The sequence below is a fragment of the Cervus canadensis genome, chromosome 33 (assembly GCF_019320065.1).
Source record: "Cervus canadensis isolate Bull #8, Minnesota chromosome 33, ASM1932006v1, whole genome shotgun sequence".
Classification (NCBI taxonomy): domain Eukaryota; kingdom Metazoa; phylum Chordata; class Mammalia; order Artiodactyla; family Cervidae; genus Cervus; species Cervus canadensis.
Window position 1 is genome coordinate 23862708 of NC_057418.1, and position 12338 is coordinate 23875045.

General features: G+C 40.0%; 1 protein-coding gene across 2 annotated transcripts in view; it reads left to right on the forward strand.

Annotated features, from left to right (window-relative positions):
- The first annotated feature begins 11407 nt into the window (after nucleotides 1-11407).
- Nucleotides 11408-12338, forward strand: part of ESR1 (estrogen receptor 1) — a 272302-nt gene continuing 271371 nt past the window's right edge. For both annotated transcript variants that reach the window (XM_043457166.1, XM_043457168.1), the window contains exon 1: nucleotides 11408-11563. The gene's annotated coding sequence lies outside the window, so the exon portion shown is untranslated. The remainder of the gene's footprint in view (nucleotides 11564-12338) is intronic.

Here is a 12338-nt window from a genome sequence, read left to right on the forward strand (position 1 = left end):
GCTTCTCAACATCTAGTAAGAAACACAACACAGAAACAATATGTGTAATTCTAAGTGACAAATCCTGTATTAACAGGTCACCTACCTACTCCCCATGAAGAATTAGATCTGGCTCAGATGTTAATTTTAGATCATGTACTTGTGAGGTAAAAACACATTTAAACATATTAGGATAATACAATGTTATCTTTAATGCTAGGCTGTTTAATTGTCTTTTAAATTATTTCTAAAAATTGGGAATAGAATATATTTGACTATGGAAAGAAGTCATATCAAACTTCCTTTGACATTTATGCAATGGATCAGAAAGCTTATGAATACAGAGCAATAGAGTTTCCTTCTAATGTAAAAATAATTATTTGGCTTCTTTTGCAAAAATGAAAAATTAGTCATAAATATAAAACCTCTTTTTTTTTTTAATTAAAAATACATTGAAGTTCACAATGTATTCCTGTTTTCCTGTCTTTTATTGGGACCCACATTCTCCAGATTCATTGGTTGTATTTATTGATAGAACATAAATGGCAAGACCAAAACATGGTTTAAAAATGGGTGGTTTGTGGTTTCAACTTAACTGATAAATCTGTACATAAAGGGATTCTAAATTAGACTGTGGACACATTTGCCATTTGAGTCGCAAACATTTTAGCTGTATATCAAAGCGTCTTCATACCTGATATTTACAGTACTTCAAAATATTTCTTTTTATTTTTGTGAAAGCCACAATCCTTTTCCTGTCATGGCAGCCAAGATTTTGTCAACAATCTACCACTTATTTACAGAGGTTTAAAATTTGATGATGAGTATTTACTTGTCTGTACAATGCCTCCGTGGGAGCAGTAGAAGGTGGTTTCAGCAATGAGTCTGAAAACATTGTAAAATAGTTAAAACTGGCATTTCAACAATTCATTCCTCAAACACATTGGATTCATAAGTGAGTCTCTGTTTTTCAAGTTTACATAGCTTGCTTCTGGTGTTAATGTTCTATTCCACACCTAAGGTGCCACTATGCAGAGTTATTTTTCATCCTCAGGGAAGCAGTCCTGATTTGCACCCAATTTCAATGAGGTTGTGCTAAGCAAACTGTCATTTTGGAATGGCAGTAAGCAAGGAAGGCTTCAACAACAGCTCTTTATTTCATCTAAAACCTTCTGGTACCACAACCCTGGCTTTTATCATGCTTTCTATTACTTTTAATACATCATTAGCTTTTATTTCTGGGGCCCCTGTAATTGTCAACTACTGGAAAAATAATGGTGGAAACTGGCAAGAAGAAGGTGCATTTCTGACATCATTGCATTTAATCTTGCAACAATCCTTTGATCTCAAAAACTTTAATTTGTCCAAATTCACTCAACCTCTGAGTGGTCAACCTAATACTCAGACTAAAACATATGAAAATATGCTCATCCTCACTCACAGTAAAAAAGTGCAAATTAAAACTGAACAGAGATATTTTGAGAAATATCAAAAGTTCAAAGATCCATCATATATGTGAGGGTGTAGGAGTTCAAATTGTATAACCACTTATATAGAGGGCATTTAGGCAACACTTACTAAAATGAATGGGCTTCCCAGGTGGCTCAGTGGTAAAGAATCTGCCTGCCAGTGCTGGAGATGTGGGTTTTATTCCTGGGTTGGGAAGATCCCCTGGAGAGGGGAATAGCAGCCTGCTCCAGTATTCTTGCCTGGGAAATCCCATGGACAGAAGAGCTTGTGGGGTACAGTCCATGGAGTTGCAAGGGGTTGTACATGACTTAGCAACTAAGCAGACACAGGCTAAGATGAATATTGTGCATGTTAATCCTATAAGAATTGACTTATGTATAAGATTATTAATTGCAGCATTGTTGACAATTGCAAAAGATTGGGGACAAACTTAATTGCCCTGAATGGGGAACTGGCAAAATAAATTATGATTCTTTTACACAATGGAATACTATGCAGTCATAAAAATGAGGGATATATTTACATAGCAAAACAGAGAGATATATTGTTAATGAAAACAAACATGGTACAAAATGGAATGCGTGTTACTATTTTTAATAAAGGAAGTGGAAATGTATATGTTCTATATGCATGGAATATCTCTGGAAGGAGTCTTTTATTTTTTATTTTATTTTTTTTTTAATTTGAATGTCTTTTAATTTATTTGTTTCTTTTCTTTTTTTTTTATTTTATTTTATTTTTTTTTTCCAGTGGGTTTTGTCATACATTGACATGAATCAGCCATGGATTTACATGTATTCCCAATCCCGATCCCCCCTCCCACCTCCCTCTCCACCCGATTCCTCTGGGTCTTCCCAGTGCACCAGGCCGGAGCACTTGTCTCATGCATTGGAAGGAGTCTTTTAAAAACAGGTAACATCTGTTGCCTCTAGAAAGGGGAAGTTGGCAGGTGGCACACAGAGGTGGGAGGAGATTCTGTCAAAATGTTTATGAAAAGATCTATTGAAGATTAAAACACCGTCTCCATTACATACTCAAAAATAAAGGAAAAACAAATTTTAAATAAAATAATACCTGTAAAGCACATGCTAGATGCTCAATGAACAGGCATCAGGCTTTACCTTAGTAAGATGTCAATAAAGAAATCAACTCTAGAGAAAGGCTGTTTTGGGATATCTTCATTGTAGTCAAACCAATCTGAAAGAAAAGTCTCCAAAACTGAGTATCAGCTCATACTGCACTAGCCCACTGTGACAGAAATAATCCGCACCCCCCCCCCCCCCCCCCCCCCCCCCCCCCCCCCCCCCCCCCCCCCCCCCCCCCCCCCCCGCCACCAGCCGAGCTTACAGAAAGGCTAAGGCAATCTGATTTCTTTTGCCAACCTCTTTCCTCCCCACATACAAAGCGGGGGAGGGGCATGGGGCGGCAGATGATGAAACTTCCAAGAATATACACAAAGCTATTATAGCCATTGTGAGGCAACTACAGGCTCAGAGTCATGAGATTCTGGTTGAGTTTCTACAAAAATTTCTGTAAACAATGTGAAGAGTTTGAAACGGGAGTTGCAACTGACCAGTCAGCAAATGCTAGATTACCCAAAATGGTAATCGGGCTGGTGGGCAGAGATGGAAAAGTATGTTAAGTATAGAGTGAAGGGTGAATTTGGGCTGATTGGGAAACATTCGTCTGAATGAATGCAGCATTTATTTTCAAGAATAAGCATGTCCAGATTCATGAGCAAGAGCTATATTTAGTTTGATTTTTCTTAGCCCATTCTGAAAAAGCTAAATTACCACGTCAGAAAGAGTCAAAGATCACATTTTACATGAAAGAGAAACCAATGGGAAGGGGACTGTTGGACCTAAATTTTTCCATGTTTTACACAAGCACTCAGAAAATGACTTTATTGCTTTTTATGGTCTTCTGCCTCTAGCATCTCAATGTACTGAGGGAGTAAATTTTATGTATTTGGAATAGTTTCACATTCAGTTTTTCTTTGGGAAGTAACTGCAATGGAACATATCCTATGAAAGCCACAACTTTGCTCCCAGGCGCTGTGTGGGCTTGTTTATTACAGATTGCTAATTGCTTACACAAAAACAAAGACCATCCAGGTGAGAATAAAGACAAATTCTTGCTGAAATGTGAAGAACAGTTCATTCAGGCACCCTGGGGGTTAACCAGGAGATAGTTTGGAATTTTTGAAAGTCTTGAGAAAGAAAAGGGCAGGATAAGCTTTACCTACAGATACCTCCTCCCAGGCCCTTTTGCAATTCTACAAGTAGAGATTTCTCTAGTTTAATAAGATTTCCCATTAAAAAAAAATTCAAATACCTGCATGTGAAATGAGAATGGAAATTAATTCAATCAGATACGTTCCTGTAAACTGCAGGTTGAAGTTAAGACTTTGAACAAGCTAGAATTTGGATGAGATGGGGTTGGGAGAGTGGACAGTTGTACAGCTTAAACTCTGGCACCCTGCCCCAACTCAAGGCCTGAGAGGCTTGTGTTGAAGGAGTGTTGTGACTGGGACTGTTGAAAGGGGAGGCAAGGGAGTTGAGGACACACATCACATGTGGGAGAGAACAGAACGACTGGGCAGGGTTTTTTTTTTCTGCTGTGAATTCTGATTAGAATTCTGGGTCTCACTGGGGTGATCCATGTTGATTAGGGCTGGTCTCAGAGAAGAGGCAGGCTTGATAGCTGATAGGGAAGAGGTAGATGTTTTAAGGACAGAAAATTGAGAAGAAGGGCAGGATGGAGAACACGGGAAGAAAAAGATAATTTGTATATTTTAGCCGTTCATTAGCATTTGGCATAAAAGTTTGTGGAATTATTTTTTTCTTCGCATTTATGTACAAAAGTTGTTGGAAAGTGTCACAAAAAGTAATGTCTTTATTTGAGAATCAACCAAAAGTTTGCCACTATATTTTTCTGAATCTAGTGTTTACAATGTTATTCCCAACAATTTTTCCAGTTCTTTTAAGAAGCTTTGGTTTTTAGGAAGGTGAGTACTTTTGGATTATAATGTAATTTCCCTGATGAGTATGACAGCAAAATGAAAAGGTACTTGAATGTCTTTCAAATTAGATTCTCATGGAAATTGGAATGTGTCAAATACAGTAAAGCATTTTTTAGGTTAAAGATGCTCTATTTGCAAGTTTGTACAATTTAGAAGATACAGAAAGGATATAAAGTTTTTCTCCAGCTAGAGAGTTTGATTCAAATGACAGACATATTAATAGGTATCAGGGTCAGACCTTAATAAACTCTCTTCTAAGAGTAATGCATGAGAATTCATTTCTTTATGTTTCATAAGGCAAGTTATTTCTCTGAACACAAATTGCTTCAATATTTTAAGCTTATATTCCCAAACCATTCTCCCCATTTCTTTATCAGTGATTTGAGAATGTGAAGCAATCTTGCTTTGTTTTCCAGAGTTGGAAAATTTTAAGACTCTAAGAATAGCCCACTGAGCCACTAAGATTACATCTTAATTTAATTATGCAGATCATGGCCCACATGAAAGAAGGCATTATCAACATGAAGAGAATAGGGGTGGGGTAGGATGGGTGATACACCCTAAATTTGGAGATCCAGATTCTAGTTCAGTTGTTCTAGACTAGACATTCAGCGAAAATGATCTTTCTTTATAGAGACAATTCAGGCTTGGACTTGACAACCCATAAAGGGGCCAGTAATTCTAATAGCCTATTTATATAAGATAAGAAATCTGAGTTGTTCTAGAAAATATGAATCTGCTTCCAGATTCTTCTCTAAGCTTTGGTTCTGAGTTCTAGCCCTTATAATCAGTCCTTTGGAATTAAGTTATTGAGGAATTGAGCTGGTAAAGCAAATGTGATATCAAGGAGAGGTTTAAATGTTCATTATTCAAATAGTATTTATTGGGGCCAACTATTCATCAGAAATTTACTAAGCAATGGGCTCATGATTTGGAAAAAGACAGTCCCTGTGTGCCTTTTAAAAATTTATAGGTCACTGGGAGGATACAGAGAAATACACAGGAAATTCCAACAGCATGATAAGAGCAATGACCAGGAATTTTTAGGGAGCAATGGGCATTTACAATCAGGCACACAGTAGAAAATCAAGGAAGGCTTCCTGGTGGCTGTGATATCTGGAGGGAGACTTAAAGTATGCATAGGAGTAAATCAGATGAAAAGGAATAGGAGGAAGATTCCACGTAGAGCGAATCAAAAATATGAATATTTAGATTCAGACAGAGTTGAGAGAGTCTAAGAAACTGGAAAATAATTCAGTATGGCAGGAGCACAATATCTGTGGGAGAGAACTCTAGAGAAAGGAGAATTCAAGTTCCATTGCTCTTGAGATAGATTACTTTTCCCATTAGTATGGTGAATGGACAGTGGAAGAAAAAGTCGAGGCATATCTTGGGAGAGAAAATAGTGGCCTGAAAATAATAATGGCAAGAAAATGCAATTGACTCAAAAGAGATCAAGGAGACAGAAATAAAAAAGATTTGTGAGAGATTAAACACAGGCAGGTCAAGGCTGAAGGCTGGATGTTTGTGGCTTGCACAATTACATGAACAGCAATGCTGTCTGCTGAGACGGGAAACAGAGGGAAGAGTAGGTCTGGGGAAACGAAACAGTAATTTTGAACAAAGTGAGCTGCAGAGGGCGAGCGCATAGTAGGTGCTCAAGAAGTCTTTATTGAATGAAACATGCAGGTAAAAATGTCTAAGAGGTATCTGGAAATGGCTCCTGGCCAGCAGAGATCTTTTGGTTGGAGATTTCTATTTTAAAGGCTTCAATGTACAGGTGAAACTTAGAACCCTGGGAGTGGTGGAGACCCTCGAGAGGGAGAAGTATAGAGGAGCCAAGACGGCCTCGAGCTGAACCCAGAGGACTACCAACAACTGTGGGTGGACAGAGGCAGGGATTCTCCTAAGGGAGGCTGAGTAGGAGGGGCCGTCACAGCAGGACTAAATACAAAGGCCCTAGAAGTAAGCTCTTTGAGGGTATAGACATTTGTTGTTTATGTTTGGGTGGCGACTGTGGACTTAATGGTGTCTTCCCTACATTCATATGGTGAAGCCCTAACCTCCCCGCTGTGATGGTATCTAGAGACAGAATCCTCTGGAAGTAATTAAGGTTAAATGAGGTCACAGGTGGAAGCCTCATCCAACAGGATTGTGGCCTTCTGAGAGGAGAGAGCTCTGCCCACCAGGGGTGAACACAGGGAGAAGGCCGTTGTCTGAAAGCCAGAAAGTGGGTCTTCAATAGACTTGATGAAGGTGGCATTCTGATATTGGACTTCTGGTGATCATCCCCATGCGAAAATTAACTCCTGTTGTTTCAGCCATCCAGTCTATGATCTTTTGTTATGGCAGCCTGAGCTGTCTAAGACAGGACCCAACACCTAGCAATGGTCCTGATAAATAGTAGGTAATCAGTATTCTTTGAGTGAACCGAATAAATGAGTTATTCTCTGGCATGTTCAATAAATATATCACTTCTTTGAGACAGTAAGATTGTAATTGAGGGTCTTGGGAGGTGGGGGAGAGAGTCCACTGGTTAGCATGGGTAGCCTGGGATCCTGGGTCCTGAAGGAGCTAGTTATCCAGATGAGTGTGGTAACAAAATAGGAAGAAAGACCTTAAAAGATTCAAAATGCAAAAATCAGCCCCCTCCCTTTAAAAACCACTTGACTAAGGCTGGTTCTGAAATTTTGCCAGGTTTCTGGTTGATTACTTGATGTATGTGTGTGTGTATGTGTGTGTGTGTGTGTCTATAAAGGGCCTCCTTAACAGTGCATGTTACTATTTGAATCAACTTGAGTTTAGGCGCAATCTGAATATTGCTCTCCACAGAGAAGTAATACCCTACTCTGGCAGTGAGATTCCTCAAGTAAACAACAGATAAAGGGAGGGAGGGGGGCACAGTGTAATAATAATGGGAATAATTGGAATTCTTTCATCACTCATGGCACTTATAGAGAAAGTGCTTTCTCAGCTGTCTTATGCTACATGTCTTATAGTTAAATTACATTAAAAGTTTTCTAAAAAAAATGTAACATGAAAAGTTACTAAATTCTTTTAAGCTGGTGAATCAAATCTGAACCACTCATTGATTCACAATAAAGAGTAGCCATTCTGCCTGACAACCCAAAATCCAAACTACCCCGTTGAGTTCTGGGTAGAAAGACAGGGAATTGCATCTGCGGTCCTGACTTTCATGAGAATTAGGATTTGGGGTTTGATTCTAGGCTTAAAAATCATTAAATTAAAAAAAAAATTTTTAGATGGGCTGTTTAAGAACATGCTAAAGAATCTTGATGTCATTTGGCTCCTCATTAGCTGGTATCTTGGCAGGCTTATGTAACACCTGATCAAGGAAAGCCTGTTATAGTTTAAAAGGTCCCTGAGTAGAGTGTAAGTAAAATTCCGGGGTCTTGAGGGAGCTGATCCCAGGGAGAGGGGTCTGACTGAGAGGATAGCTATGTACCTTGATGCCCTTACATTGCTGGGTGCCCAGCATCGTGCTGTTGTGCCAGTGGATGCAAACGGGGTATATTATGTGCTCCAATATGAAAGAGGTCATGGGTCATTTTGGGCCAGAAGGCAAAATAAATCCATGATGAGAGCAATCATGGCAGTGGTTGTCTGGAGGGGTTGCATGTTGGCTAGAACAAGGCGTGAAGTGAAATTTCTTGAGCGATGGAAATACTGTATGATTTCATTGAGACAGTTGTCATGTGGGCATGTCCAAACTCATCAAGATTGTACACATAAGATATGTACATTTCCCTGCATATCAAATTTACCTAATAAGACAAAAATCAAATGTCAGTTGAAAAAAAAACTAGGAGCTAATCCAAAGTCCTTAAATAGTATGAACCATTTTTAAAGGCAGAAACCTAAAAGGAAATTCTTTTTCTTCTACTTTAGAGAAAAATAAATGGTGTCAAATAAATGTGCAGAAAAACCCCCCAAACAGAGCATTTTTATCATCAAAATAATGATCAGTTTGAACAGAGCTGGAGCTCCACATCTCAGACTGAAGGAACCATTTCTAGGAGTGGAGGCTATTTTGGAAATATTTCCACATTTATTTTCTTTCATGTTTCTGTTGGAGGAATAATGTTTTTGTATATGTAAAAAGCCTTTAATGGAGCTAGAGAAGAAACTTTGTTTGGTCACAGTATTATCTGGTTACGAACAAAAAATTCAGAGCTTTCTCGTGAAGTATGCTGCCAAGAATCGCAGGCTTAATCCTCAAGATTGTATGAATTTAAATTTTGACTTTATGGCCTCAGTCAGTATGAGTATATCTAGATAATTGTTTAGGAAAAACAGTTTGAAGATGGTAGAACGTTACATGGAAAGCTAGCTTTTAGAGAGGGTTTATCCAGATAAACATAATATTACTTTATCCTTTTAAGTATCTGGATGAATAAATTAGCCAATATTTGGTGACCTAATATGACTAGGCACAGTGCTAGGGACTCAGAAAATTCCCAAATAACTCTTTGCAGACCTTGTCCTCAAGGAACTTCTGAGCAGGAGGGGATATATAATCTATATAGTAATACAAGGAAGAATGTAACACACACATGAGAAATATCACTGGTGTTCAGAGGAGAGGAAATTACCCTTGAAGAAAGAATAAAAGAAGGCACTTTGGTTGTGATAGCATTTGGGCTGAACTTTAAAAAAGACCTTCCCCTGCCAAGCCAGCAAAGTGGGGTTCTAGGCAGAGGGGATGCCATCAGGAAAGCTTTGAGTGCTTGGAGGCTCAAGTTTTTTTGTTTTTTTGTTTTTTCCTTCAACAGAAGCACAGGTTACACATCAAGGGGAGATACATTAGACAAGATATTATGGGAAGAAAGGAGGCCTGAACTCTGGAGGAAGCTATGATCTGGGTGAAGAATGGAGCCAGTCATGAGAAAATGGATCTCAAAGCTGTAAAAACCAGCAAAATATAAGGCAGCAGGATCTAGGAAGAAGTGTGCAGGGGCAGATGTCCCCAGGAGATCCTTTTGCCAGGTGAGGTAATGCAGGAGGGGCATAGGAGTGTCAGGGGAAGGGATAAACGACAAAGCTAGAATGCTCAGGAGTGCCAAGGCTACAGAAAGCCTACAGGAGTGCTCTGGGTGACTGCAGGGATAATGATGCTAGTCACAGACTGGGAGGGTTGGAGAGAAGCCCCATGTCTGGGGCAAGGGAGAATGATGACTCACATTTTCAATGAGCAGGCAATGCCCAGGAGACTGTTGGCAAAGTGGTCTGGTGATGCTCTCGATGGTGGAGCTACAGAAATAGACTTGACCCGAATTCCCCAGCACATGCCAGGAAGTCAAGCAGGGGAGTGTGAGCCTGTGCAGCTGGGGAGGGTAGAGGAGGGAACCAGGCTGTAAGTTTGTTTGCCAGAAGCACTAGAAGAAAACTGGCAAGGTTCGCTGTCCTTTCCCACCCACCATCATCAAGCCTGGGTGATGATTCTTACCAGGAATAGGAAAGAGAATATGGGCAAGAGAGTGTTCCAGAAAACTGACTTTATCGGACATCTGGGACTAACTTTGAAGGTTAGTTGTAGAATTATCAAAGTCTGTGAAGAGATAATGAGACTTCTTATCCTTCCTATGTTCAAGCAGAACAGTTGCAAAGTTCCTTTCCTCCCTCTTTCCCTCCTTTCTTTCCTCCTTCTTTTTCTCCTCTCCTTCCTCCCCCTTCTTTCCCTTCCTTCTCCATTCTTTGCACATTCTTGTTTTATTTTGGACTGGCCTAGCGCATGCATGGCCATGGTTGACCTAAGGGAGGAGCTAATATTCACAGCCATCAACAACAAAGGGTTCTGTGCTGTAATACTGCAATATTTTGGGACTTTCGAAGCACAAAATCCTATTTGCATCATGACATTATTAACATTTTGGTAACTTTTTTAAAAAATAACTTTCTACTTCTTCCTTTGTACTGGTCTTAAGAGCCACTCATAAATCTCTCGGTAACTGCATGAGGTACCAGGGCCAGAGACTGGCCACTCCTGGCATTGTTATTAGAACCATTTAATACCCAAGGCAATGACTAATGTCTGGCAACAAAGGCTCCAGTAGGCGTCACATGTCCTTAGACACTGGGTGAGGGCCACGAGGAGCGCTTTCTTTGTGTGTTAGTACCTTGGTCAAGAGAAACGTTGAGAACCTGGTGGCTCTATGTGGACATCATTGGGAAATGAGAGACCCTCTACCCATGGTCAACGCCTCTACAAACAGAAAGCCTAAAATCAGTGCCAAACAAAGGTACCTACCTTTGTCTTATCTTCCTACTCTGGGATTTTAATGATATATTTTTTCATGTTTACTGAAAGCAGTCAACTGAGCTATTCGTGGAAAGGTTTGTGGGTTTGGTTAACGAGGTGGAGGAATATTACATTTCAGTTGGAAACACATCCCTAGAATGCCAAAACATTTATTCCAAAGTCTGGTTTCCTGGTGCAACGGGAGGCACGGCAACAGTGTGTCTGTTCAGAGACAGGGGGATGGTGGGGGGGGGGGCAGGGGGGGCTGGGCCCAGCAAGGCATCTGATCCAAGTGGATCCCAGAAGGCTTTTATTGTTAAATTATATTCTTCAGGAAAAACCACCCGTGTCACATTTTGTAAACTTGATATCCACGCACTTTTGACTGGCATTCTATTTTATCCATAAGCCTATGATTTTACAGCAAGCCTGCTTTCCCTCTTGCCTCGAATGGCAGCAGAAAACACAGCACACTTTCTAGGCTCCAAGTAGAAGGAGCAGAAAGGCTTGGGAGTGTCGGTTCCATCCAGTAAAGCTGACTTGAGTATGCCACCCCGCTCCCTGTGAGCAGACAGCAAGCCTCTCCTCACTCTCCAATGCCATTCATCCAGCTGCTCTGCCTGCCGGGAGGGGCTGCCAAATGCCCTGCCTACTGGCTGCTTCCCGATTCCCTGCCATCCCACATGCAAACACATCCCCACACGCTCTGCCTTGCTCACACACGGAGCCACAGGCACATGGGAGCACATTCTTCCCTTCCTTCTCACTGTCTCAGCCCTTGACTTCTACAAGCCCATGGAACATTTCTGGAAAGACGCTCTTGATCCAGCAGGGTAGGACTGTTTTGATTTCTCTTTGCAGCTTTAGCATTTTGAGAGAGCAACTCACCTTTCTGACCAGTGTCTGTATCCAAGCAGGGAGATAAGGCTTTGCTGTTTTCCCTGGGTTTGTGTGTGCACCTCCTTCTGCTTTCAGGACCCGTAGGGTTCTTTGTGTAATTTAAATAGAATTCGGCAGGTTCAGATTTTTCAGAGTCCTCTGAAGTGCTTGTGCATGGTTTTGTTTTTTTTTTTTTCTCTTAAGATGTTTGAAAATTGAAAGTGTGATTTACAGAAACGAAGTCATCTGTAAAAAGATTGCTTTGGAAAGTAATGGTTGCTGGCCATAAAGAGAAATATCTGTGATTCACCTAATGTGTTTTTAACCCTTTTTTTGCTTATAATTCTTGTTATACTTATGGATGCCGAACTCAGTTTTGGCTTCATAGTAAATCAGCTATATTTGCATATTATCCCCAAATACTCTGTCTGTTCTTATAAGAATTAGGTAACCATGTATTTATTAGTATAAAGATATCCCCAGATATTACTATCAGTAATAGCATCTTTGGCATTTATATATGACCCGGAAATTTTGTAAGGTATTCTGTCAGGTGTTTGGGATAGCAATTAAAGCCAAGTATCAGTTGTACCAGAGTTCATTAGACTGGGGACAAGGAAGTTTATTAAAAAGTATAAACTCTCCATGATTACAGGTGCACAATGTATTTACCATAGCTTTTTAATATATATTTATACATACACATTATATATATATACACATATACAC